Genomic DNA, 10,992 nt, shown 5'->3' on the forward strand with positions numbered 1-10,992 from the left:
AAAAAAACTTACTAGCAGAGGAGTATAGTCAAACTTAACACCAAATAGTGTAGAGAATATGTAATTACAATCTTTTGAGTTTTTATATATTGTAGAAAATGAGAAGCCAAGCTTTAGCAATAGTTTTTCTGAAAGTGCCACATTTCCCAGTTAGAACTGGAAGATGAAAAGGTCAAAATGCTGTAAAAAAAATTACTTAACATTTTTTTGTTTCCACAAATGTTTATTAAATGTTCTATATTTAAGAAAGAGCAAAGTCAATCCAGGAAAAAAAGAAGAATATATGCTTGATAGCAACCCAATTGTCAATAATCTTTGAGGATTTATGCTAATTTAACCAGAAATGCTCTTTCAGAACATGGATTTATCACATGTCATAGAACACTGAAGTCACATTAGAATGTGGTTAATTTCTCCACTGAGCTTAGAAGCACATGGTTTGCAGAACATTGGCTACAGTAAGAACATACTCTGCATAAGAGAGGGTTCAACATTAACAACAATGTCTGTAAAAACAGAATCACAGCTGTCAAGAAGAGGTATGATCTTTATTTCTCCTAGAAGCTTCAGTGAAGCTCCTCTTTAAATTACATTTGCTCTTAATTTATAATATTATGATGCTACACATTGCAGTTTTCCATAAAGCACATGAAGTCTTATTTAATAAGAAACTGTTTTCGATAATTATCTGAAGACCCATATAAAACTTGTATAGTCTTTTTTTGACTGCTAAGTAATTCACTTGTTAAACTATAAAACACAGCGTCAATAATTTTAGAATTTTAGTCATATGAGATAAAAATGTCAGACTGGAAAGAAATACATTTCAACCCAGGTTTAATTGGAATGAGCTTTTTTATGCAAAATGCTCCTAATATTTCTTTTAGGAAACTCTAGGTCTTTGTTAATATTTCAGCTTACAAAGAAAATACAGCTATCAGTATCCCAAAATATTGTTTTGCCTTGGGGATTGTGGTCAGGTATATAGTAAGGCAGAGAATCATTTAATCCATGATACACACTTATGACTACTTTTGTGATATCACTGAGAGGAAATGTGTGAAAATGTCACAAATTACTCAGCAAACAGTTAGCTATATTGGTGTCTTTGAAACAATGTTTGGCTCTGCTGTGTGCTTTTGTTTGTACAACTTGAGCACATGCTTCAAAATGTCATCCAAATTACAAGCATGCAAGGAATGAAGTATTACTTCTCTATCAATTTCAAAAGCATACTACTTTTATTTCATTAAATAGCTTATCAGCCAATCACACTCGGTAAAATCATGAAATTCCTTTCTTACATTTTTTGCAAGAGATATTCTATGTTGTTATTTATGATCTAAAATAAATCTTCAAATTTGTTTATGATAATAAATATGGGAAAACAAAGGACTTTCAAAAATCATGTAAATTACAACATAAAAATCAGAAAGCACAACATTTATACAAAATCATTTGGCCAACTTGCTGGCAATTAAGTTGGGATACAACGTGCTCAGGGTGAAAACAAGATCAGAAATTAAAACAAAATAGCAAGACAAAATTGGAAAAGTTTTGGTTTTGGTTTTGGTTTTCCTGAGTACCTGGACCTGCAATTCAGCTGATCATTAAACACAACCAGAAAGAAAGGCTCTATTTTGCCTTTAGAGAGTTCATCCAGAGACTGCACAAGGGATTTGTACAGAATAAAGCCTCACAAAACCCAAGGGCTGTCAGAGGGAAATGGTATCCAGGAGGACAGGGCAGGCCAAGCATCCTCTCAACAGCAAAGCCACACAAGAGAGCCAGAGGCAGCACTGCGACTGCCAACACAACTGCCTATCACGTCTGCCAAGGAGCCAGAAGCCGCTTGTGGGAAAATATCACTTACCCTTAGCATCTGGGTCCTGTGATTGTTATCCAAAGAGACAGAGTGGTAAGATATAGTGGGATAAACAGCATCCCATTAAACACACACGTACACACACACACACACACACACACACACACACACACATACACGTTATCTTTCTGGGTAAAGAGAGAGATAAGCCATACATGGATTTGGATTAGACTTTCTGTAGTTGGAATTCTTTTAAATCAGATTTATTCTATATATTCATATTTAGTTATATATTCAGTTATATACTCATATTTCATAATGAGATTGGCTTTAGCAATTACTTCTCACTAATAGCTTTGGTCTGTAAAAAACAAGATTTTAGTTGTATTTGTGGCTATTTGATAAGCATAGTCCACTATGAAATTTTTATTTTCTTGGAGTAATTGGTTATAGCTGGCTGATAGGATTATTCAAAAATTAAATATTGATTATGAATAAACTAAAACAAGCTATGCTTTGATGTTAAACTTTTTTTCTTTTTCTTTTCTGGTGTTGTGTCACTATTTTTAAGAGGCCAACTTCCAAAATATATACTCATAAAATAACTGATAAATTCTTATTAAACATGTGCTATACTATAAGCATGTGATATATATCATTATATAATAGATATAACTATGACATATATAACGTTACATATGTATAGTATATTATATATATTTCAGTTTGATAAAGTCCCTTCTAAAATATACACTTTCAATTTACATCTGAATGAATCTTCTTGAAGTTTCCAAATGTGGCAATCTGATTGTATATATTCACTCTGCACCAAAAAATGAGGATGAAGGGGAGGGAAAATCTAGAGAATTAAAGATTGGAGACACCTTGTGGTTAATGTAAAGGTTTTAATTCATTCTTATGTAGAGAATTGGAAGATCATTATTACTGTAGAAAGTAATAGCCTTCTGTTTTTGAGTCTTCAGTAAAAGGGTAAGAAAAGTAGTTTTCATTTTAAATATTCTGCTCTGATACCAAGAACAGAAAATAATGCAGTTTTAAGTGTCAATAGCAATATAATGTACCCAAAGAGAAATTGTTTTATATTTTATTTTATAATGTCAATTCTATTGTACAGTTTAATGGAGAGCATTTGGAATAACAATCCCATTTATGTACACAGTGGATTTATTATTAAAACTCATGCTTTGCAGGAATAAAATTAAAATTTCAGTGGCATTTAGTGACTAAAAAAATGTGTATTTCAAGGTCATAAAATCTATTATATTGGTGCAAAAGTAATTGCACTTTTTGCCATTACTTTTAATTGCCAAAATCGCAATTACTTTTGCACCAACCTAATAGTTGCTTATTTGTGCATGTTATGTGAGATAATGCATATGGAGCAGTATATGCCATAATATGCATAATAACATGCACTTGATTACTTATAAACATGTTTCGCATGTGCACAACATATATTACATGGACGTTTAATTTTTTAATTTATATAAATAGCAAAGTAACTTGGGTATGTTTATCATCGAATGCCAACATGAATACAATGTTCAAAATAGATAAAAATTTTGTGGAAGTGCAAAACCACATGGTAAACAATTGATATGTTTTTGTTTATTTTTCTTGTTTGTCATTACCACACACACAAAGAAATTTGATTCTAATTGATAACCTTTTGACGAATAGATTATTTTCTGATACCAAATAATTCTCAAATTGATTCAAATTTAGTTCCATTTTTACAGCATTTTTATGTAAACTAGATAATAATGATGAAAAGTGTTTCTTTTATATTGCTTCTCTATGTAATGGTGGAAGAGCCTGTGAATTCAACTCAATGAGGCTCAATTATGGGAATGAGGAAGAAGATAAGGGAATAAATAGATTCTAAACATTTTATTTCATTTAAAAATTTAAAATGCTCAATTGAAATGTGAAATATTTCTCCAATATTTATAAATACATAAATAACTTATGAATAAATGCAAAAAATCAGTAAGAATTTTTGAAAAGTTTTTGGGCTATGTGTTGTTTCATTTCCCACAAGGGAAACTAACAGCCCCAGAAAGATGTGAATAAAATCAGAACTACTTTCTCTAGGCCATTTAAATGATTACACTCTAAAACTAGAACCTGAAATGCAAATGTTTAATTTTATGACCAAACTACTTTTACATATTTGTTGCATTTGCTATATCTTTTCCTTGAAGCTCTTGTTTATTTCCTTATCTAGTTGCCTTTTTCCCATTTCATTTCTAATCCCGAAGGTTTGCAGTTTCAATTTTCATTATTTTATTATATTTATACCATGCCTTTAATCTTTAATAGTTTTTTTTTTAAGTTTAGTTGGTTTATTAACCCACAAGTTTAATTAGGTATTCTGTAACACCACAAAATGTAGGCCTAGGATATACTATTATATACAAAAGCATTTCATGTAAGTCAGTGTATTAAGACTGTTAAATTTCAACTTATTATTATTACACATGGCAGAACCACTTAACCCTTTATGATCTTTACATATTAAATTGTGAAAAAAGAAACCGTACTCATTTATTAAAGCCAACACGGTTTACAGCCTTAACTAAATGTTACATAATCATGATTCCCAGAGATTTATTTTTTCCATAAGATAGCAACTGAAGTTACAGAGGACAAGTTATCTTCTCATTCCCTGTGTTAATCCTGTGTTCTTTACAACTGTCCAAATTGTATTAGAATTTGCTTATAATGATGTTATATGATGTCCTTGTTGTGATACCTGCATTTCTGGAGAACTTAATATTGATTTACTGTGTCTTTTGCCCATCTTTGAGCAGCCTAGATAGCAATTACAGCTGTTGGTGGTATCTATTTTGTCTTTTCATAATTGTCATTTCATGTTCTACTTAAGATTAAAATATGAAAATTGTACCACGTGCACATCAACAGTGCATTAACCAAGTTATCAGCGATATCTGTGAAACACTATGATTTAACCATGGTTCTTTACATTGCTTCTTCATTTTATTTACGAAAATTGCATGCTACAATATAAACTTGAACAAGAAATACATTCAAAGGTGAGCCTCCCTGACATCAAGTCCTCATCAGGATCATTACTATCTTCCTAAGAAATCCATGGGACTTTCCCAGTACCTGCTTGCCTCTGCCAAATGCTTTCTCCCCTTCAGACTGGGATTTCAGATAAGCAGGGGCTGCTTTGTTTTTCTTCAGCTCTTACTTTAAAAGAGCCTTCACAGTTTTTGAGCTTTCTCTACTATTCTAATTTCAATCCACATTTCACATAGAATATGGAATTTTATACAAGGAAAATCATGTTTAAAAGTTATACAGCAGATTTGAAATTTCTTATTTATTACAAATAGGTCTACCATGTATAGATTTCTTCAAAGCACTGTTAAGAGCTGTACCAAAATTGAAAACTGTCTTATTTGAAGACGAAATACACTTAATGTGGGGCATAGAGACAGAAGGAGATGACATTGCCTGGGCTCCTCTCATTAGGAAGTGTATCACACAGAAGCTGTAAAATAATTTTAAAATTTTAAGAGGAGAAATTATTTTGCAACTAATTTGGAATTTTTTTTCCTGGTCAATTTATATAAAACATGCAGTTGAAATCACTAAAACACATTATGATTCTATCTTGACTTAACAAGTTTGAACTGCTCAAGAAAGATTTTTTTGTGTTGCACAGTGAAAATAAATATTAAATATCAAGATGAAACTGAATAAATATTTGAATACCCTCCCAAGCACATTCCCCCATACACACACATACACACACACACACACACACACACACAAATACACATATACTTTCCTACCAGCAGACTAAATCCAGCTAGTTCCTGAAAGGCGTTTATTTTGAGAATCACTATTGTTTTATTTTACTACATTTGTTTGGAGACTTTTTAAAAATGACTATATGCAAAGAAATAATAACTGCATCTGCAATCTCTAGCAGCAGCCCCTCCTTACAAGACTGTGTAGGGCATTTGTGGGTGTTGTTATTGTTGTTGTTGCAATCTAGCTAATAAAGGCTTTCTCTTACACAAGAGAATTTTGACAGGGTTGACTCCAGACAGCTTTCCAGCTGAGGTCTGGGGCCTTGCTGAACTTTCAAAATTTTCCCATTTGAGCTGCATCAAAGTGAAGGAAATTCAAGGATCACTAACGTCTCAGATGGTAGCACTTGCCCTAACAACGAAGGTTCAGGAATTCTTTGGAGCAGGCTGAGGTCATTTTTCTCCCCTTTTCTCCTAATGCTTTTCTCTATTAATCAGAGCTCAGAGCTCAGATTGGTCTTCAACTTCCTCCCAATCCTTGCTAAGCCTGTCATTTCTAGCTATTATTTACTTTAATGGACTTTGGCTGATCCCTTATGAAGCTTTGGATCTGAGAATAATAAGGCTGGAGAGCAACGGGCATAGACATGGGTGTGGGTTTGCCTGCAGATTAACCGTGGCAGATGGGCTTTATTGCGGTTTCCTGTGTACTGAGCGTTGATTGAGAGGGTATAATGAGAGAGGTGGTGTCTACACAATGGTCACAGCCACTTCATTGCACTTTGCGTCTAAACAACCCCATTTTTCTAAATCTTTGGGTTGTGAAATTTTAGGAAGTCAGAGCACAAGAACAAGTACAAAAACAACTGTAAATAACCATGAATGTTAATCCAACACTAATTGGTCCCTTCTTTCAGTATGAGTCCATTTTGCTCAGTTTTTAAAATTCTGGGTAAATTAATGGCAAAGATAGTTAAAATGTTCTTGCATTAGGTGGTTTTGGATGAAATAGTGAGCAACATGCATTTTCTGTGTATGTGTTTTTTGTTTGTTTGAGTTTTTGGTTTGTTTGTTTAGTTAAATATATGCTATATTTGATTATTGCCACAGACAACAAATGCTTAAGCTGTAATTATTTATATGCTTTGGGAGTTATGTTGGAGATACATTTTGAGGTAAATTATCAACTAGAGAATATTTTAAAAAATAACATCAGGGCAATTGTTTTATTTCTGCCTTAGTAAAGAAAAAATGTACTTTTCTTTATTTCTTGCATTTGATGCAAGTTTCTGCTCAGTTGCAACTCACTATGCAATTAAAACATTTTTGTCACGGGTGCTATCTAAAGTTATTTTACATATTCCTAATTTTTAAGATTTTACTTAATTCCTCCTTTTCATCAATGGATTAAATCACAACTATTGATTCTTTTCTTCTTTTGGGGCTTTACCCATCTGTCTTAATGCTTTCATCCTACACCCCTTGGTCTCAGAGGGGTGTTCTGAAAGTGAACCGCCAAAACCTGGAGAAGACTCTAGGTCAAGTTTGTGTACAAGAGTTTAAATTTTTAGTGACAGTCCTCTCTCACGGCCGCCTGAAAGTTTCCACACAGAACTGCACAAGCGAGCACCACCAATTATCCTCCTCCTTTGAAAACCATTATCAAGTTTTTCAAAACTTCTTTCATTTCACTGTTGTCAGTCAGTGAAAAGGAAACTAACCACCATGTCAAGACAACTCAGCTGCCTAGCAACGCAGGGCCACATTTTAATTCTGACTTGCTTCTGGTCTTGACTAATAGAAAGTGACTATGTTAAGCCAGTCACAAGAGTTGTTTGTCACTTCTGAAATGCAAACAAAACTATATTGTTTTCCAAAGTATTGGGTGTGATTGATGTAAAGATTTACAGTAACATCATTCATTTTCTCTTGTGTTTTAGTAGGATTGATGTCATATCTTTTCATGCTTTATTAAATACTTTAAAAGAGCTCAAAAAACATGACGCTTTTTGTCCTTTAAAGAGTCTAAAGAGGGGTTTTTCTTTCCAGTGAACTAGGCTCTAACAACTTGTGAAATTTAATGAATCTATTCAACTAGTGTCAGTCACATCAATAAATAATTTAATAAGAAACCACCATCCGTGAAGGAGAATGCAATTTAAACAATCAGAGAGAAACAGACCAGACCAAGGTCAACATTATGGGGTGGGGGGAGGAAAAATTGAGCTTTTAAGTCATGAGTCTTAGAGTTTGGTTTATCAGATTTTCCCACAGCCCTGTATTCTTGCTTTTGGTAATAAAAGCTGCAAGTTTCTACTAGTGCAATTCCAATGTTAAATCTTTTCAGGCATAATGTGGAGATATATATAGCAAAAGCACAGTTTTTGCATCCCCTAAATTCATATAAAATGGTTATTCAAATTGATAAATTGTATCTGCGCTTGAATGTACTTCTGCTCCAGTTGACTGGGAGCCAATTAATAACGTGGAAGGTATCCACTATTTTAAATATTCCCTAAAATTGCTGATATGTCTAGTATTTTATATAAAAATATAGTGAAACTTCATTTAGTAGGAATGTGCCAATTTATATGATTTATATATATGTAAATGAGAAAACGGTAATGTTCTCCTCCAAAAGAATGTAAGATCTGAGTAGTAAAGAGAAATTACAAGCATTAATTATAATTTTCTTGTGATATAATATTCTAAGCAGTAACTCAATAATCATCTAACAAAATGTTTATTAAAAATTATAGCTTAAAGAGGTCAGAATGATAATAAAAATAAGCTGGGTGTCACCATCACGGAAAGGCAGTAGAAAGTTTTTTCTTTCAATTCTGAAAATAATTCAGAATTAAGAGATTGTCTGTTTTCTTACAACATTACTCATATTCTAAATTGGGATCTAATGATTAAGTAGGACAGAAAAGAGATAGTTTAAAACTTGTTAAAACATAATAAATATATGTTTTAAGATGAATAACAAGCATTGCATATGAAGAAGAATGATTGATGTTAAGGAAAAGAGATTATTTTATCTTGAAATGAAGTAGAAATCTTAAAGAGCTTTAAAAGACTTAATTCATTAGCTATATTTTGTCTAATTAGCCTATATCAACACTGAATATAAACTCAAAGAATATGATTTTTATTCGAAACAGAAGTGGTTTAGGTTCCATTTAAGATTTTTTTTGAAATTATTACATTCTGGTAGCACTGTGATGTATTGAAATATGTCTAGCTTTGGATGTCAAATCTGGGACTGGGACCCATTTGCCCTGTCAAACAAGGGCAAATTATTACCATCCTGGAGCGTCACTTTTTTCACCTGTGAATGAGGATAAGAACATGTTCTTCATGGGCTATTGGGGTGATGAGAATATCTGGCTCATCAAAGGACTCAATATAAGTATAGGTAGTAATAGGAATGGTAGAACATGTTGCTTAAACACTCACATTCACAAACTAAGCTGCCTTGGTACTAGCTGTGTGACCTTGAGCAAATGGCTTCCACTTTTTGGATCATCAGTAACTTCATCTGTAAAATGAGGCCAATAATAGTACCTATATCTTAAGGTAAGTGTAGATGTTAACCAATTTATGCCAAAATATTGCATATAAAGAAATTAAAAAGCACTTACTCATAATTGCAGGTGATCAAATAACCAATGCTAGTGTTCATATTATAATTACGCTTGTGTTAATGTTATTTTTCTCAGATGTTAAAAATAAATAATTTAGCTCCTCCCATTTTTTTTAAATGATAAACCAAAATTAAAGGCTTTGTTTCCAGATTGGTAAGTAGACTTAACTACCAAAATCCATTCCATAACAGAAGAAATGGAAAGATATAAGTAAGCTTTTAAAATATTGATTATTTTATCTTAATTAGTTTTTAACCAGATATTGTCTTGAAATATAATGGAGCATTACTGTTGCATGTCTTGGCAAAACTTAAGATTTTCCAGCTCTACACCAAAGGTGCTTTGTCAACTAAGTCTAATTATTTTATAAAGTCAATTATTATGTGGTACCAGTAATTATTATGTGGTACCAAGAGACAATAGTAGGCACAAAATCTGAAAGCTTGAAGCCCAGTCTTAGTTTTCTCAGAATTTCCAGTAGAAGCACATATTTATGAGCTGAAAGCAGCCTATGGACATGTTTTGTTTGTGCTACACAGAGTTTTAAATTATGATTATTGAATTGATTGACAACTTCTGAACTTTAGATTTTCCATTAAAATCCAGATTCCTAGGTGCTCTTTAAAAATCAGAAAGATGGCAAGAGTGAAACTGCTGTAGCAGTGTTGGGTAGCAGCTGAGTTGCTGTGGGTTTTTTTTTTTTTGATGAGGTCTGAATTCTCTACTTCATCTTTGTCAACAGTGCTTTCTCCATGTATTGTGAAACACATCCATCTGGATCCACCTATTTAAGCTACATGCCTAGCCCCCAGAGTCATCCAGACTTTTAGCATAAGAACTCAAATGAGAAATCATGAAGAATGCATTAACTGAATCCAACATCACCTACAGGACCCTGGGCCCATTGCACTTTGTAATTGTATTACTTTTCTTCTGGTTATCTTCATAGGATCTTAGGTATACTCTCTCTGAAAAGTGTTAAAGACAACTTCTCCCTGGGCCTGAGAATAAATTATCTTTTTCCTATCGCTGTATATTTTTGTTTGTTTGTTTCGTTTTTTTGTTTTTTGTTTTTTCCTGGCTGGATAGGGAAGTGATCAAGCCACAAGTGAGGAGCTGCAGTGGCCCATGAACAATACATAGGTCCATCTCCTGGAACTTGTGACCACTCGCCCAGGATCGCACTCATGACCACAACAAAGATGATGGCTTTTCTGTTTCTCCGGCTGCACCACATCAGACACCTGTGGCAAATATTGAGGCAACACTATGTGAAGTCTGACTAGTGACTCTTAGAGACTCCAACTAATGGCTTCTCTGGGAGGGATAAAATAGGGCACATGAAATTATCTTGTTGAGAATACATAGGTATGTTTATAGACTCACATATATTTCATTTATAAATATAAAATTATTTTAGACTGAGTTACAATTTTTATGGTAAAAATAAGTAGAATAATAGCATTTAAATAATACTTTTAAACTTTTTCATATTCTTTCCTAAATACCTTGATTAACATTTATTTGGTAACATTATTTGTCCCATTCTTTAAAAAGAAGGAAAATAGGCTATAAGAAAGTAAGTACATTCAAGTTCCAATTATTCTTAATATGTTGTATCATAGTATTTCATTTGCATCAAAGTCAGTTACACAGCAAACTAACCAACTGCACAAACAAAAATAATAATATGAAAGTAGAAATTTACATTTGA

General features: G+C 32.8%; 1 long non-coding RNA gene across 1 annotated transcript; it reads left to right on the forward strand.

Moving 5' to 3' along the window:
* The first annotated feature begins 426 nt into the window (after positions 1 to 426).
* On the forward strand, positions 427 to 10,312 carry LOC134809611 (uncharacterized). The gene is made up of 2 exons (XR_010155830.1): positions 427 to 539; positions 10,021 to 10,312. It is a non-coding gene; the product is annotated as an uncharacterized LOC134809611 (long non-coding RNA).
* Positions 10,313 to 10,992: the final 680 nt, after the last annotated feature.

This window comes from Pan troglodytes, chromosome 2, assembly GCF_028858775.2.
Source record: "Pan troglodytes isolate AG18354 chromosome 2, NHGRI_mPanTro3-v2.0_pri, whole genome shotgun sequence".
NCBI lineage: Eukaryota > Metazoa > Chordata > Mammalia > Primates > Hominidae > Pan > Pan troglodytes.